Genomic DNA, 17,557 nt, shown 5'->3' with positions numbered 1-17,557 from the left:
GGGCCGCGGACGAGCACCGAACCTCGAGCAGGGTCTCCGGGGACCACGGCGGGCCTGGCACCGGGTCAGAGCCCAAGTCGAAGGGCGGGGAAGCAGCCCCGCCCCCGCGGGTGGGGGGAGCCGGGAAGGCGTGAAGACGGGGAGGGTGAAGGACAGAGCCTGCGCCAGACGGTGCTATTTGCTTCAAGAAGCCATTGTTTACTAGACAGCGAGTGTGGGCTGCCTGCTCGTACATTCCGCAAATATTTACTGAGTGCCTGCCAGCCGGCGCTGTGCAACCGCACAGGGCGCGCTGCAGAAACAATCGGGAACAAAGGCAGAGGAGTCGCCGCCCCCGGAGACGGCGCGGGGCGTGGAGGGGGAGGGCGCGAAACGAGGCACCGCGCGTGAATGTCAGCTGTGATTAGTGTTCCAAGCGCGAGGCGCTTTGCTGCGGGGGTCCCCCCCCCCCCCCGTCATAAGGGAGCTGATCTAGCCTCGGGGTGGGGTGGGGGGGTGAGGAAGGCTCCCCGCGGGCAAAGAATGTTGGAGCTGAAATGTGACGGATGGCAGTAATCGCGTCCTGGCGAAGAGGGAAGGGAAAAGCATCTTGGGAGGAGGGCTCAGCAGGTGCAAAGCCCTTACAACGAGGGTGGGGACTGCTTGCCGAAGGGGAGAGGCCTGGGGAGGCTGGCGGGGGAGGCACGGGGTCGGGGAGAGGCAGGGGGAGACGGAGGGGGGCTGGGCAGGCGGCTCGCGGGACCCCAGCCTCGGGGTCCGGGCCCCGCGGGCCTGGCCGTCAGCGCCTGCCGGCTGCAAGGGCCGGTGACGACGTCTGAGGCCCTCAAAACGGCATGTGCCGCCTCCGAGGTAGAGAAGCCGGTGGTAAAAATCGAAGCGAGTAGCGGTCGACTTGGATCCCGACAGAAGCCAAAAACGTACGGCCCGGTTAACCGGTCAACGGCCGCTCGGAGCGACTCTTAGGGGTTCCTGCTTTCACGCGTGACAACGGCGGGGACCGCTGCCTCCGGAAAGGGGGAGGGGATTCACCTTGCCTTCTTCCTCGCACCAGTTCAGCGGAACGAGGTGACGCTGAACGCCTACCTACCCTCGACCGGGAGCGGGTGCCGCGCCAAGGCCGTCGTGCTCATCGCAGAGCCAGGCGGTGGGCGGGGGACGATCCATGGGCGCCGCCGCTCCTCCGCAGGTGAGGAAACAGAGGCCCTGGTCACGTGGGTTAGAACACTGGGGACCCATCTGCCTTCTGCCGACTCCGTCACTGGCCGGTGCGCACCAGGCTGCCTTTCTGCTGTGATCCCAGAGAGCCCACAGTAAATGCTGAACTGCCCTTTGGATGCACACACGCGGTAAAAGTTTAGTGAGCAACTACTATGTACCGGGAGCTCTTCTAGGTAGAAGGGATACAGCTGTGAGCAGGATGGAAGGAATCCCCTTCCTATAGGCGCCCGCATTCGAGTAGCAGGGGGAGACGGGCAATTTAAACAATATATCTATAAACCTATATATGATGGATGATCTATATCAGACACCGGTAAGTGCTAAGGCCAGAAAATAAACCAGGGCAGGGACAGGGAATGCCAGGGGGTACAAGTTTCCAAAAGAGGCGAGAGTGGGGCGCCTGGGTGGCCCCATCGGTTGAGCGTCCGACTTCGGCTCAGGTCACGATCTCACAGTTGGTGAGTTCGAGCCCCGCGTCGGGCTCTGGGCTGACAGCTCGAAGCCTGGAGCCTGCTTCGGACTCTGTGACCCCCTCTCTCTGCCCCCCCGCCCACTCGTGCTCTGTCTCTCAAAAATAAATAAATGTAAAAAAAAAAAATTTTTTTTTTTAACTAAAAGAGGTGAGAGAGTGAGCCACAAGAATCCGAGGGAGGAGGGCACAGCCCGTGCCAAGGCCAGGAGGCTGGCATGTATCCGACACATGTCAGGAACAGTAAGGAGGCCGGTGTGTCTGATGCTGAGTGAGCAGACAGGGCGACACTGGGAGGTGAGGGCAGAAAGGGAAGGGGGGTAGGGCAAGCGGCCCTCTGGGGCCACAGTGAGGACTTTCGTTCTTATCCTGAGGGAGGTGGGAGCCATGAGAGGTTTTTGAGCACAGGAGTGGCCAGCCGTGACTAGGGTTTTCATAGGACCCCTCTGGCTGCCACGTGGGCATTAGACTCAGTGGGGCCGAGGTGTCTGCCCGGATTCCGGGAAGGAGAGTACTGCACCAGTCCAAGCAAGAGATGACAGTGGGCAGGGGCGGGGGGGTGGGGGGGTGGCGAGCGGTGGAGGCGATGAAAGTGATCAGACTCTGGATCTGTTTTGAAGATAGAAACAACACGGTGTCCCAGTGAAATGGCTATAGCGGCCGCGAGTGCGAGAGGGGTCACGGACGACTCCGAGGTTGCCGGGCTGGCGGCTAGCGTTCCCGGAGATGGGGAGATGGCTGGAGGGACAGGTCTGAGGTCGGTTGTAAACGCAGTCGGCTCGGGATGTGCCCGTGAACCGTCTGCGGCCCCGCCGGGTTTTTCTCTAAGGACACAGCCGCAGGAAAATGTAACGCACTGTCTGGGTTGAGCTTCTGAAAATCTTCCCTTCTCAGGTTTGTTCCCCTCTGGGGATAAAACAAACCGACCAGATCCTTCTCTGCCGCCTCCCCTGAGCGCGGCGAGCCTCCAACTGGGTCGGCCTCAACTGGCGGGGAAGCTGGCGCCATAAATCACCGAGCGATGATACCGGGGCCCTCAGAGGATGTCTCCCCGTATGAGGCTCAGACAATAGACGGGGATTCAGATGAGCTCATACAGCGGCGGGCACATTAGGTTTGCCATAAATTATTACAAAGTAACAGGAAATCGCAGTGATCTCAGCTGAGCTGCGGAGGGGAACAGGGGGACGCTGGAAGGGCCCTCACGCAGCCCAGCATGCTCCAAACCACCGCCCACAGCACAGCCTGTGTGTGTGTGTGTGTGTGTGTGTGTCCCCGAGTAGCCCCTGAGCAGACCTGGAATGAGTCAGAAACGTGGCAGTTTTATCAAGGCCACGGGATGATGTCCTTGCTCTGCTGCTTAAAAGCTGTGTGTCCTTGAGCGAGTTGCCTCATATCTCTGAGCCTCAATCTTCCCATCTGAAAAAGGTGGCTACAAATAACAGCTGTGGAGGGTGCAGGACAGTGATCAGCTGGCTCCCGAAGCCAGCGGCCGGCTTTCCGGTTCTGGCCCCGGGCGCACAGTGGGGTTGCAGTTCCCCACCCCCGTGGCACTCAGTGGAAGGGACATGTGTCCATTTCAGAGCCTGTGCCTCACGCACCAGCACCACGATTGGCTACATTCGCTTCCCTTCAAATGCTGACTGTCTCCCCAGGGTGCAGCTCTCTGCTCTGACCTACGGGGCGGGCGGGGTCATGGTGAAGCTGGGATTTAGGGATCATTTGTTACTGCTAGGACTCAATGAGTCGTCAGAACACTGCCTAGGACGCAGCGGGCAGCACAGAACGTTAACTGTTGTTATTACTTGAACAATCTCTAAGGGTAATAAGCAAACCTTGACAGCAAGGGTAGCTGGCCGCTCTCAGGTGGCCCCTGTGGCCCTCCCCTCCCCCCAGCACACACACCCCCCTCCCAGAGTGGGCACTGGAACCTGCGGCTTGTTGCTGGCCTTGACAAAGCACGTGACCCTGTGTGTCTGGGGGGGCCCCCGATGGTAGAGCTAAGGGCAGACTCCAGCCAACGCCCGGCCAAGAACTCACAGCAGGCTCTGGAGGGCGGTCAGCAAAAGCCAGGAGCCCTCAGCCCAGCAGCTGGGGTAGCCAACTCTTTCCGATTTGCCCCACACCCTTGGAAACCCCTCGCTTGCCCAGGACTATCCTGGTTTTAAAACTGGAGGTCCTGGGGCGCCTGGGTGGCTCGGTCGGTGAAGCGTCCGACTTCGGCTCGGGCCACGATCTCACGGTCCGTGAGTTCGAGCCCCGTGTCGGGCTCTGGGCTGACCGCTCGGAGCCTGGAGCCTGCTTCCGATTCTGTGTCTCCCTCTCTCTCTGCTCCTCCCCTGTTCATGCTCTGTCTCTCTCTGTCCCAAAAATAAATAAACGTTAAAAAAAATTTTTTTTTTAAATAAAATAAAACTGGAGGTCCGGTCTTCTTGCAAACTGGGACGGTCAGCACCAGTCAGCGCGGGCTATCGATCGTGACAAGTACCACAGACTAGAGAGGCTTAAGTAAACCAGTAAACGTTATTTCTCCGTTCTGGAGGCTGAAGGTCCACGATCGAGGTGACGGCAGGGTTAGTTTCTCCCGGGGCCTCCCTCCTTGGCGTGGAGACGGCCGTCTTCTCCCTCTGTCCTCACGGGCCTTTCCTCTGTGCGTGACTGTGTCCTGATCTACCCGCCCTATGGGCTTAGCGCCCACCCTCGTGGCCTCATTTTACCCGAATCCCCTCTTCAAAGACCCCGTGTCCGATTCCAGTCCCCTTCCGTGGTATCGAGGGTTACAACTCGAACGTATGAATTTGGGGGGGGGGGGGACGCAATTCTGCCCGGAACTATTGGTTACGCTCTTCGGCAGGTTACAACGACCTGAATCGTGCCAAGGACCACGTGAGTGCGCAAGCAGACCCGTCCCCAGTCAGGCATCCAGATGAGCCAGCGCTTAACGGCAGCCTCGCCGAGGCACCAGCTGAGCCACATCCACACTCCCGAGCCGCTGAAACCTGGTGTGTCAGTTTAGGCTGCTCATTTGGTGCTACTTTGTTACACAACAACGGCTAACGGATACATCGAGTCGTATCGGCAGGCTTGTCCCACTCCACGGCTTTCCAGCACAGAACCCTCTGTTTCCAAATTCTCTGGATGTTCTTCTAGAAGAGCTTCAAGGACCCGTGTCACTCTCCAAGTTCCCCTTCTGCTTCACCTGGTAACTCATTCTGCTCTAGGCGGTATAGAGTCTCGTCTTGGCCAAATGTTTTCACATGCTCTGCTAGCCGAGCCCCTCGCTTGCTCGCTGAGTTTTTACCTTCCTTCCAGCCACACGAGACGGCTGTTCTCTCCTCACTGCAGCTTGAGGGTGAGGGTCAGAGAGGTGACGTAATCAGTGCAGTAGACCCCATCCTGCGAATGCCTTCACGGCCCTCATCTTGAACCCAGAGTGAAGCAGACCCACTGAAGCACAGAGACGCCTCTGAGAAAGGGATTGCATGGAAAACTGCGTGTTCTCATCCCTGCTTAGAGAGGCACACTGGGCATATTAAAAGCACTGATAAGTCCTGCATTGGGCGGCGGGGGGGGGGGGGAATGGAGAAACCACCTTGATGTCTCTTGAGGAACGTTGTTCTGATGCACACCCTAATGCTACAGGGTAAGCAAAATTATCTCCATTTTCCAGATGAGGATGTCGAGGCTTGTTCTAACGCCTTGCCCAAGGACACCCAGTCTGACCCAGCCAGCCTGGGATTCAGACCAGGCTGGGGGACACCAAGGCCTGGAACGTCACTGACCCATATGACCTCTCACACCAAGCGAGGAAGTGAGTGAGGTTTTGTTGGGTCTCAAGGGGCCGGTTAATGTCGAGAAGTCGCTAGAACGAGGGCAGGGGCCCACACGGGGGGCCTCGTTGATGTCGTTCTGCTACAAACACGTGACATTCCAGCACCTCCTTTCTCCTTTGAGAACCACAGGTGCAGATACATTTTAATGTACCGTTTTCTTTCAAATTATGGCACGAGGTGAAGGAACCGGCTGTCTGGGCCCCAGGGCCTCCTGGAACAGCATGAGCCCCGGCGTTTCTTCCCCTGAGACCTCGCTGGGGGTGGTGACACTGTTATTGAAAATGGCTCAGGCGCCTTGCGTCCCACGGACGCGCGGGGTGTGCGCTGTGCTGAGGACAGCCTCGAGAATCCTGGCGGGGGCCCTGCTCAGCTCCACTCTGCCAGTGAGGAACCCGGGACAGTCACAGCTTGACCAGGTAATGCTGGGCCAGAAGCAGGAGCCAAATGGTCTTCAGATACGTCGGGAGGGATTTCGGGAGATGCTGTAGAGACTTGCCAAGCGTGTGAGAGAGGGATCACCGACAGTGCCAACAGGAACACGGTGCGCCCGGCGCTCTCCGAACGGCTGCGTCTAAACGCGACCCGCTAGTCCCCGTGACAACTCTGAGATGCTGTCACCATCCCCGTTTTCTAGGCGAGAAAACCGAGGCACGGGAAGGTGCAGTGACGTGCCGGGGCCCCGCGGCCAAGCGGTGGCGGAGCCGGGACTCGAGCCCGGAGCCCTGTGCTCCCACCCCCTGCCCTCCGCGGCCTCTCCAGGCCTCGCCGAGAGCCGGGCCCTGGCATCGGCCCCCCTCCTTCCCGCGTCAGCCCATGGTGCCGAGGCAGCCACAGCCTCCGCGGGGCGCCGCGGGCCGCGCAGAAGAGCCACACGGCTGACCCGCAGCCCGTGTTCTAACCACCAGGCTGCCCGCCCTGCCCCTGGGGCACCTGGCGCCAGGCGGCGGACGAACGGGTCTTGCCTTCGGAGGGCCGCGTCCAGCTTGGCAGGGCAGGCCCCGACGGACCCCAGCCGCCACCCCCGGGCCCGTGGCCGCCCCTACGCCGACGTAACGTTGGCCCGAGAGGCCGGGGGCAGAAGACGGCTGGCTGCTCTCCTCGTCTGCCGCTCGCTCCGCATTCTTGCTGAACTTTAACAAAATAAATAAAAATCCCAGAGAATGCCAGAACCAGACCTTAGCTTGCTTAAAACGAAGAGAAGGAGGAGGGGGAGGGAGGGGGAGGAGGAGGGAGAGGGAGGAGGAGGGAGGAGGGGAGGAGGAGGGGAGGAGGAGGGAGGAGGAGGGGGGAGGAGGGAAGAGGAGGAGGGAGGAGGAGGAGGGAGGAGGAGGAGGGAGGAGGAGGAGGGAGGAGGAGGAGGGAGGAAGAGGGAGGGGAGGAGGAGGAAGAGGGAGGGGAGGAGGAGGGAGAGGAAGGAGGAGGAGGGGGGAGGGGGAGGAGGGAGGAGGAGGGAGGAGGGGGAGGAGGAGGGAGGAGGGGAGGAGGAGGGAGGAGGGGGAGGAGGAGGGAGGACGGGGAGGAGGATGGGGAGGAGGAGGGAGGAGGGGGAGGAGGAGGGGGAGGAGGAGGGAGGGGGAGGGAGGAGGGGGAGGAGGAGGGAGGGGGAGGGAGGAGGGGGAGGAGGAGGGGGAGGAAGAGGGAGGGGGAGGAGGAGGGGGAGGGAGGAAGAGGGAGGGGGAGGAGGAGGGAGGGGGAGAAGGAGGAGGGGGAGGAAGAGGGGGAGGAGGAGGGGGAGGAAGAGGGGGAGGGAGGAAGAGGGAGGGGGAGGAGGGGGAGGAAGGAGGAGGGGGTAGGGTAGGGGGAAGGGGGAGGGGGAGGAGGGGGGAGGAGGGGGAGGAGGAGGGAGGAGGGGGAGGAGGAGGAGAAAAGAAAAAAATGGGGAACAAAAGAAAAAAAACTGATAACGTCAGGAATCTTTCTTGCAAGCCAGTGCGAATCAAACTGGCTTAAGCAAAACGGGGATTTTTTAGCTCAAGTAACTAACATTCCAGGAATAGTTCAGCTTCAGGCAAAGCTGGATCCAGGGGCTTAGGTAATATCATCAGGCCCGAGTCTGTCCCTCCCCCTCTCTCTCTGGTCTGTTCTCTCCTCCACGTTGGATTTATTCACAGAGGCCGCACGTTGGCAAGATGGCTGCCAGGGGTTTTCTGCCACATCCCGTCATTGTCCCTGGAGGTGACGGTGTGCCTACACTACACCGGGAAATGGAACAGCCCTGTGTCCCAGCTCTTTCTGTTTGCCCACCTCTCTCCTTCCGCCCCGGCTCTCTACCCTGAGGCTGACCCATGCCATCCACAGCCTGCCACTGTCCACCTTCCGGATGGACTCCCCAAGGGGAGCCCCTGCAGGGCCCTGGAGGAGAGTGCGGTCAAGGGGTCCCTGGGGCTGTTTCCCTCCACCCCGAGGGCACCCCTCCTCCTACATCCTCTCTCCTGCTGAGTTTCTGGAACTCTCCCTCCCCTCCCCTCTTCCAGCCCAGGGTGGGAACGTCTCCATTTCTAGCCCAGGATTTCCCCACACGCCTGCCCATATCTTTGCAAATAGCCTCTTTATAAGGCCTCCTGGAATTACCCTTACGTGACCGATGTGACATTTCCCGAGGTCTTGCCCCCAGAGAGATGCGGAGAGGAAATCCAGTCCGGGCTGAGACTCTCGCCTTCTCCCACGACCCTCCGGCACCCGCCTTGCCCTTCCCCGAGTCTGAGAGCCCATGAGTGGGGGAAGGATGGTCGCACCGTAATGTGAATGTGCTTACTACCACTGACCCGTGCATTTGAAAATGATGTAAAGGGGGCGCCTGGGGGGCTCAGTCGGCTAAGCGTCCGACTTTCGGCTCAGGTCATGATCTCGCGGTGCGTGGGTCCGAGCCCCGCGTGGGGCTCCGTGCTGACAGTTCAGAGCCTGGAACCTGCTTCGGATTCTGTGTCTCCCTCTCTCTCTGTGCCCCCCCACCCCCACCTTGTGCTCTGTCTCTCAAAAATAAATAAACATTAAAAAAGGTTTTTAAAAAATGCAAATGATGAAAAGGGTACATTTTACGTTACGGTTTCTTTCTCGCCACGATATTTTTTAATGTTGAAAAAAAAACCAAACCCAACAAGAGCCACTGTGCCCCAAACCTCCTCCAAGCAGCGGCCCATCTCTGACCCCGCTCCCCCCACCCCGGGGTCTGGACCCTGCGGCTCAGAGGCACTTGGTAAGGAAGGCGGGCTTCTCTGGATCAATGCCGTATTGATTCGCGTTTCGCGGGGAGAACAAGGCACAGGCTGATCTCCTTCCAGCACATCTGAACTTCAGATGCCCTCGGGCCTCGGACACATAATGATGCAAACCATTCCCAGGCCGGCCGGGGGCGGGCGGGGGAGAAAGGCGCTTGGCACACTCATGACCTGGGCAAGAGCAGCCGCCCAAGGTCCCCCTCCCGGGGCAGGAACTGAGTCATCCTGCCCGGGCCCTCCCGGCAACTGGCATACCTCCTGTGGGTGGGAATGCCCCGGTTCCGTGCCCAGAAGCCCACGCTCAGCAGATCGAGGATGATCCCTTCGACCGGCGGGCCCGGCGGGCCAGCTTCTAGGAGCCGTCGATGAAGTGCGCCCGGAGCGGGGCTGTGTGCGGTCTACGCGGGCTTGGCCGAGCTGGCGGTCCCCATCAGCATTCCGGGTCAGCGCTGCTCCGGGGAGACACGAGTGAGCCGCGTGTGGAATTTTAAAATCTCCTCGGGACGCCCGGGTGGCTCGGTCGGGCGAACATTCAACTCTCATTTTCGGCTCAGGTCCTGATCTCACGGCTTCGTGAGTTCGAGCCCCGCTCTGTGCTGGCAGCACGGAGCCTGCTTGGGATTCTCCGTCTCTCTCTCTCTCTCTCTCTCTCTGCCCTCCCCTACTCACACTGTCTCTGTTTCTCTCAAAATAAATACATAAGCTTAAATTTTTTTTTAATAAGTAAATAAATAGAATCTAGTAGCCACATTTAAAAAAAAAAATGAAGGAAGGGGCGCCTGGGTGGCACAGTCGGTTAAGTGTCCGACTTCAGCCAGGTCGCGATCTCGCGGTCCGTGAGTTCGAGCCCCGCGTCGGGCTCTGGGCTGATGGCTCAGAGCCTGGAGCCTGTTTCCGATTCTGTGTCTCCCTCTCTCTCTGCCCCTCCCCGTTCATGCTCTGTCTCTCTCTGTCCCAAAAATACATAAACGTTGAAAAAAAAAATTTAAAGAAAAAATAAAATAAGTAAATACATAGAATCTAGTAGCCACACTTAAAAAAAAAAAATTGAAGGAAAAAGAAACAGATGAAATTAAGTGTCGTATTTTATTTAACCTACTTGGCCCAAAGCGTCATCGTTTCTAGCATCGTATCCACATGAAAAACCATCAGTGAGATATTTACATTCTTTTTTTTTTTTTTTTTTTGCACACGCACGCCTCGACATCCACTGTGTCTCTTACGCCCGCAACCCATCCCACGGTGGCTGCTAAATTCCCCTCGGAAACACTTGATCTGTACTTAGATTTCATAAAGCCGACAGCTGGAAAGGTAGGCTGGCCTGCCCGAGTTATTCCACAGAGACCCAGTCTTCCGGGCGCTGAACATCAAACAAGCGTTTCCCTTTAATATTTGCATCCACGCCTTCAAAGTCGCTTTGGTGTTTCATTTTAAATTTAAATTAACTGAAATAAAGTAAAAATTGAAAATTCAGTTCCTCCGTCTCGCCGGCCACATTCCACACGTGGCTACTGGCTCTCGGTCGGGACGATGCAGGTCGGAACGCAGGCGAGAGATGATCAAAATCCGTACGAATGAAATCATCTCACGTAAATGGGATCACGCGGGACGTCTCTTTCCTCTGACTTCTCTCATTTGAGCGTAATTATTCTGAGAGCCATCCGCGTTGCTGTTTGTGTGTGTGCGCATGCCATTTCACCAGATGGAGGTAAGCGCCGACGAGGAGGTCAAGCATAAGGCAAGACTGACGAGGGGGTCTGAGCCATGGTTAGGTCTGGGGGACAGGGTCCCAGGCAGAGGGAGCAGCCAGGGCAAAGGCCTGCCTGGGAACCTGCCTGGTAGGTTTGGGAAGCAGGGCAGAGGCCGGGGGGTGGGGGGCTGGAGTGGATGGGGGAGAGTCCTGTGGAGTGTGACGTGCTCCGGTTCCCGCAGGAGCCGGACATTTGTCAACTGCGAACTCGGCGGCTTTACGGGCAAGGAGGCCGGATGGGAGTGTGAACCGGGAAAGTGGGATCTACTCTTGGTGGGGAGGAAATCAGGGCAGGCTCCTCTGAGGAAGCGGCATGTGAGCGAGGCTCTGCAGAATGACTGAGTACTACCTAGCTGAGTGGGGAGGACGCAGGGAAAAGAAGTCCACATACAAATGCCGACGAATGAGTGAAGACTCTGTGGGCTGCAGGTAACAGCCGTGCGGAAATTTATCTCATAAAATAAGAAGCCAGGAGAGCACCGATCTCCAGACGATCCGGGCTCCACAAACCTCGGAACTCATTGACTTCCCACTCCACCATCCTCAATGGGTCAGCTGTGTTTTGCCTCATAGTCATAAAATGGTTGCTGTGGCTCCAGGCGACACTCCCTCACACAACAGTGAACCATGCAGAAAGGAAGGTGAGGCAGTAAGAGGGACTTTCTTCTCACTCTCTCTTACTAAAAGGGGGAAATCGGCCCCAGCACCTTCCCTGAGCATCTCATTGGCTAGAGCTGTATCTCAGGCAGGCTCACCTTGGGTCGACCCAAAATAGGATCTCCTTAGACCTATCTGATTAATCCCCAGAACAAGGCAGCTCACCCTCCGAATAAAACCCAGGCTTTGCTGGCAAGAAAAGGGAGGGAATAGTGTCTGGCAAGGTGACCCGCAGGGCCTGCCCGGCGCGCGGATTACTGTTTAACTGATTCGGCCACCGTCTTGGGACTATCTAGCTGTGTCACCTGAGGTGACAGGGCAAAAGCCGAGCAGCAGTCTAGGGGGCCTCATCTCAAACTCCAAACCTTAGTTCTCAAATGTCCCTCTCCCTGCGAGAGGGCCCAGTGGAAGCCACAGCTGGGAACAAGGGACGAGCTTGGGGAGGCCCACCCCTGAGGCTTTCTGAGTGAGGGTCCCGGGCCCCCTCTCCCCACCCCTACTGAGACACCCGGACCAGAGCTGGGGGCTGGTGACAGCCCCGATCCTCCCTGGCACCAGCCCCAGCCCAGCCGGCTGGCGTTCAACCAGCACCCCGCCCCCCAACCCCCTCAAAGCCCTTTGTTTTGTCCCTCCCCCGTGGGAAACATCTCAGCAATCCCAGAAGCAGCCCTGAAGAGGAAAGCCACCTGGAACAGGATTAATCCAATGCGGGCTCCACCCTGCCCGAGGCGGGAGCGTGGGCACAGCCGGGTTGGGGGGTGGGGTCAGTCTGCATCTGCCGCCACGCCGCTCAGGGGTGTGCGAGTGGGTCTGTGTCGGGGGCACGGACACCTGTGACAGGTGTGTGCCGTGCGTCTGCCCCCATTCACTGGGCTGGGATCGGAGAAGGACCCACCCACGCCTGGTGCCCCCTGAGGTCCCCAGCAGCTCCCCCATCTCAGGGCCTGCGCTCTGCAGGGGAGAGAGACAAGAAACAGGAACAAACACAGGGGCCGATTTTAGATAACGCCCCAGGCTGGGACGAAAGCAAAGCCGGTGATGCGTGGATTCCTCTGCCCGAGCGAGCGGCGAGGGAAGGCCGTCCACACGGCCTCCATCGGAGCTGAAATCTGGGTAGGAAGGAGGCAGCTGGGCAGAGAGCTCGGGGAAGCTGGTTCCAGATAGAAAGCGTGCAAAAGCCCGGAAGTGCCAGCCCACCAACCAGCGCAAGGGGAAAAGGGCAGGCTGCAGCCGAGGCCGGCCCTACTCGGCTCTGTCTCAGTCTGGATATTAAGTCTAGGCCCGGAAGGTTCTGTGGGCTTTGGTAGGGAAGTTTCCCTTTTTTTCTCCAAGTCGTGGAGCCAGATAGAGCAGTTAAGAATCTGTCTAAATGTCTAAACAGCAAAATGAATCTGAGATTCACCCACGTGGTCGTATGCAGCGGTAACCTCATTCTTATTTAATGCTGAATAATATTTCACTGCATGGATACGGATATATTTCGGTGTATTTATCCAGTCACCCATGGAATCTGCCCTTGCCCCTTCCCCTTCCCCCCACTTCCTGCCTACATGTGGACACATGACTGGAGCTACAGCAGCCATGTTGTAACCAAGAGACAAAGTTAGAAGCCGCGATAAGAACGGTATTGGAAAAGAAAAGGAAGAGCCTGGGTCCCCTCGCCAGCACCCTCGGGATGTGGGGATCCGCAGGGATTCCTAGTGGCTGCGGCCTGTGAATAGAAAGCAAATCCAGCTGCCCACAAAAGGGTACCTCCATTTTACAGATGAAGAAACTGGCATTCAGAGAGGTTAAGTGACTTGCCCAGGGTCACACAGCTAGTAAGAGGTGGGGCTGGGATCATTTGAACCCATTTGATTTGACTTTTGTCATCTGCCGCCAGTAAGGCCTGATTAAGATGCCATGGGACCGTGTGCACCCACTCTGAGTCATCCGGGGATAAACTGGCCCCTTCCTTCTCAAAAAATGGGCTAAATCCCAGCCTTCCCCTGCCAGGAAGCCCTGCCCTTGCTGTCACGGCTGCCACCCTGTCGGCAAGAGATACATGCACCCAGGTCGGGAGCCCCAAGACCACCACAGGAAGGAGCCACATTTCTTTCTCACACCCCACCCACAGAGCAGAGGGAGGATCTCCCCGGAAGTTCAATCTCCTTTGAAGTCTGAGTCACCAGCCGAAGATTCCATTTAATGTCCTAATAAAGCAAAACCAGTGGGAAAAACTCAAGGACCCCTCCACCCCCACCCACCCTGGAGCGTGCGCGCGCGCGCGCGCACACACACACACACACACACACACACACACACACGCCCACCATCCATGATCCCGGGGTTAGCTTGACCCTAACTCAGGAGTGACTCAAAGCTGGCCTGTCACTCAAGGAAGATCCCGACCCCCGGAAGTTGCAAGGCCATGGCCATTAGCCCCATTTTACAAGTGAGGAAACAGAGGGCCGGAGAGGTAGCACCACGTGCCTGAAGTTCATGAGGCAGGAAATTGGGAATAACACCCAATCTCCCGATGCCCTTCAGCGCTCTTCCCTCCTTCCTTGGAGCTGAGTGAGGCTCCTCCCTCCTCTGCTGTACAGAACCGTGGCTATTTTTAGCTACATTGCATTCATTCCCCTCTGTAACCAGCTTAATCCTGGGATTTCCTCCACCTACCAAGACTCTCCACTCGGGAAGGTCAGGTGGGGCTCCACCCCCTCGAGGGGCGGAGCCCAGGTCTGGCCAATCATAGTGTTATTAGGACTTGCGTAAGAGTTACCAGGGAGAAAACAGCCCGTCTTCCACTAGTCTGAAACGGGCCTCTACTGCGCTAAAATCGGAGAGGTCAGCAGGGTCGTGTTCCTCCCAGCGGGTCAAGGGAGAATCCGCGCCTTGCCTTTCCCAGCCCCTTCTGGAGGCTGTCCCCATTCTGTGGCTCGTGTCCCCTTCCCCCTGTGGAGCCCTTCGGTCTCTACTTCTGTACTCCCATCTCTCTCTGACCCGGATTCTCCTGCCTGTCTCACTGCTGGGGACCGCTGTGTTACATTACCCTTACAACGACCCAAGATACGCGCGCCATTTCAAGATCCTTAACTGAATCACAACTGCCAAGTCCCTTTTGCCATGGAAGGTCACAGATTCACGGGTCTGCTGGGATTGGGACATAGGTATCTTTGGGACCATTATTCAGAAATCCAAACCATGGAAAGCAGGTGCTGAGGTGGAGAAAAAGTAAATCTTGGTAAATGTTTGAGCCCCTGAGTCAAACTGTACCTGAAGCGATCTACTTAGCTTTTCGATTGCATGACGACAATTGCATTACCTTTTCTTGCCCCAGCTACTTTGAGGCTTTTGTTTTGTTTTATTACTCGCAGAAAGAGGGCCTGCCTGATACAAGTCTCGACGAGTAAGGATGTCACAATGAATAATTACCAGCCTGCATGTCTCTGTCTCATGTGAAACCCTCTGAGAGCAGAGACAAGCCCTTATTTAACTCTGTGTCACCAGACCTAGCACAGCGCCTGGCCCATCGGAGGTGCTGAGCCAATGTGTGTTGATGGCATAACAATTTGCTGGGTGAACAATCCAGTAGACGCCCTCCCACACGCCCTCCCTCAGCGGCCATCGCTGGAACAAGAGGGCGGAGAGGAACCTCAGCAGAATTTTCCAAGGGTGAATTGCAGGCCAGTCGTTTCCTCTCCGGAGCTGGCCACTTCCTCAGAGAGAGGCCCGAGAGTGACCCAGACAGGAGGCTCAGAGGAGGCCTGACCTCCGTGGGCAGCCAGCAGCCCCGCCGTCCTGAGCCAGCACTCTCCCAAATTAACCCCAGGATGGCAGCAGCAGGCTTCCGCCAACAAATCTCTCTGAGTCATTTCTGGTCAGGAAGCACCTCGCTCTTACATGAGAGTCACGGCAGGCCCCTCTGCACACCGGAAGAGACAGACTCCTCATTTTCTGCCGCTGCAAGGAGGGTTTCCGTGGAGGGAGGAGAGGCACTGAAGACAAATCTCCCAGGGACACCTGCGCACCTTGGTCCCCAGAACTGAGCTTCCATTTTAATCAACAGGATCCCCCGTGACCGTTGTCCGCAATCACCCGAGAAACGAGGCCCGAGGGAGGCTTCCTTCCCTCCCCTCTGCACCCACCCCAGACACGGCTACCTGTTCCTTTCCCACCTCCCATGAAAGGGCCTGATTTGCGGGCGCCTGGGGGGCTCCGTCGGTTAAGCGTCCTACTTACGGTCCGTGGGTTCGAGCCCCGCGTCGGGCTCTGTGCTGACAGCTCAGAGCCTGGAGCCTGCTTCTGATCTGTGTCTCTCTCTCTCTCTCTCTGTCCCGTATGTACCAGGCTCTGTTCCGTCTGCTCTAGATACGCATAAATTACTTAATCTTCACCCAAAGCCTAAAAAACTCGCACAACTGGCAAATGGCGGCCGGAGCTGTCCACAAGGGTGGTTGCTTAACCCCCGAGCGGTGCCGCCTTGGGACTTAGGGTCCTCGGGGCAGGCTTCCTGGACCCCCGGATTTTAACGAAGTTCCTGCTGTGCCCCCCCCCGGCCCCTGGAAGCCCCTGTGCTCTGTGAGGATAGGGGTCGGGTGGGGTGGGGGCACCTCATTCACCTCCGACCCCCAGCACCATCGTGGAATGGATGCGTCAACGCCGCTGGGGGGCTGGGGGCAGATCTTTCAGGCATAAACCAGGTGCCCAGGGTGAGGGAGTTACTAGAACTGCTTGCTGATCTTGGAAGGCGGCTGCCAAGCCCAGAGAATACAGAAGGGAGCACCCTTGACTCCCCACTCTGCGGGGGGGACATTCTGAGGCCTGATCTCTGCTGGGCTCTGGCTTCTCCCCGACCCGGACTCAGGCAGTGGCAAGGGGATGGCTTGGGATTTTAGAAGCCTGGCTGCTGGAATTTCCCGAGCCCAGGCTCCCTCCCCCAGAGATCTGGGCTCAGAGAGGACTTCCGAACCCACGTGTCTCTCCAGTTCTGCTTGACACGCGTGAGATCCCGGGCTGACTCCTGGCCACAACCTCATCCTAAGAAACAAATCTGGATCTCGGGAAATCAGAGCCAGGAGTTCTCGAGGAGGCCGAGGCGTTGTGGGCGTCTTCTGGCAGAGGAGAGGCCTGCCTTTGGAGACAGGCATCCCATCTGCAAGCAGGCCCTGGCAGGCAGCTGGCTTCTTACCTCCAGGGACGGGGAGCTCACTCCTCCCCGAGTTCATGATTCAGAATGGTGGCTTGAGTGTGTGCAGAGAGGACCCTCCAGCAGCCACCTGCTTGCTCAGCTCTGCTCACACAGCAGAAAGCCAGCATCTCCGCTCTTGTCGGGTTCCCCACACCTTCTGGCCTGGCCCCGGTCACTGAAATCAGTCCCAAATTGCCAGGAACCCAGACCCTGAGCCTCCCAGGGCTTTCCTTCTTCATGGAGCCTATGTTCCATCCAGAACAAGGAGGCGGGGACCCCAAAGTAATCAAAGAAATCAACTGTATAGTTACAAATTGTGATAAGTGCCAGGGAGACAGGGGGCAGACAAAGGAGACAGGGGCTACTTGTAAATCTGAGTTTTTACACCAAAGTGTTAGAATTTCCAGAATATTTCCTGGGTTTGGGGGGAATGAGGTTTTGTTGGAAGAAAAGAGAAGAAAAGAAAAGAGAGGAAAGGAAAGGAAAGGAAAGGAAAAGAGAAAAGGAAAGGAAAAGAGAAAAGGAAAGAAAAGAAAAGAAAAGAAAAGAAAAGAAAAGAAAAAAGAAAAGAAAAGAAGGAAGGAGGGAGGGAAGGGGGGAGAAAAGAGACCATAGGTTTCCATAACTATAATCTAATCCAGGAGTCGGCAAACTATCACCATGGGCCATGTCCACCCCGTGGCCTGTTTTTGTGCAGTCTACGTATAATTTCTTGCATTTTTTTTTAAAATTTCTTACATTTTTAAAGGGCTGTAAGAAAAGAAAACAGACAAACAGAACAAAGAAGAACGTGTAACAGGGACCTTTATGGCCCACGACGCCTGACACATTCACTATCTGGCCCTTTACGGAAAAAGTCGGCGGCCTCGGAATCCCACCAAGTTTCGCTCTCCGACAGCTTTCCTGGCCTGGGCCGGCTGGGAAATGCAGCATGAAGGGACAGACCAGACAGCCGAGAATTTTCCATTTCTGCCCGCGAGGCTGAGCGCCATCCATCACAAATCTTTCAAAGCCAAGGCCCAGAAGGTTAAGCGATTTCTGCTCTGGCTCAGCGAGGCGAGGTCGGGGGCCACGGGAGGATGGATGTCCTCACACACCAAAAAGAAAGGAGCGCTCGTGCGGCCTCTCTCGCTGTCCATTTCTCATCAGCTTTTTAGGAAGCAAGGGAATTAATTTTCCCTGTTCAGGTATGCCAGGATTAGTGGGATTTCTGTTCTATGAAATAAGTGGGGGAGGAAA

At 57.2% G+C, this 17,557-nt stretch overlaps 1 long non-coding RNA gene across 1 annotated transcript; it reads left to right on the top strand.

The window, feature by feature from the left end:
• Window positions 1–4,045: 4,045 nt before the first annotated feature.
• LOC123588108 lies at window positions 4,046–6,694 on the top strand. Its single transcript, XR_006707704.1, has 2 exons — window positions 4,046–5,936; window positions 6,155–6,694. It is a non-coding gene; the product is annotated as an uncharacterized LOC123588108 (long non-coding RNA).
• Window positions 6,695–17,557: the final 10,863 nt, after the last annotated feature.

Source organism: Leopardus geoffroyi, chromosome D3, assembly GCF_018350155.1.
Source record: "Leopardus geoffroyi isolate Oge1 chromosome D3, O.geoffroyi_Oge1_pat1.0, whole genome shotgun sequence".
In the NCBI taxonomy this organism is placed as follows: Eukaryota; Metazoa; Chordata; class Mammalia; order Carnivora; family Felidae; genus Leopardus; species Leopardus geoffroyi.
Note: the sequence above shows the minus strand (reverse complement) of the source record. Positions and strands in the feature narration are given on the sequence as shown.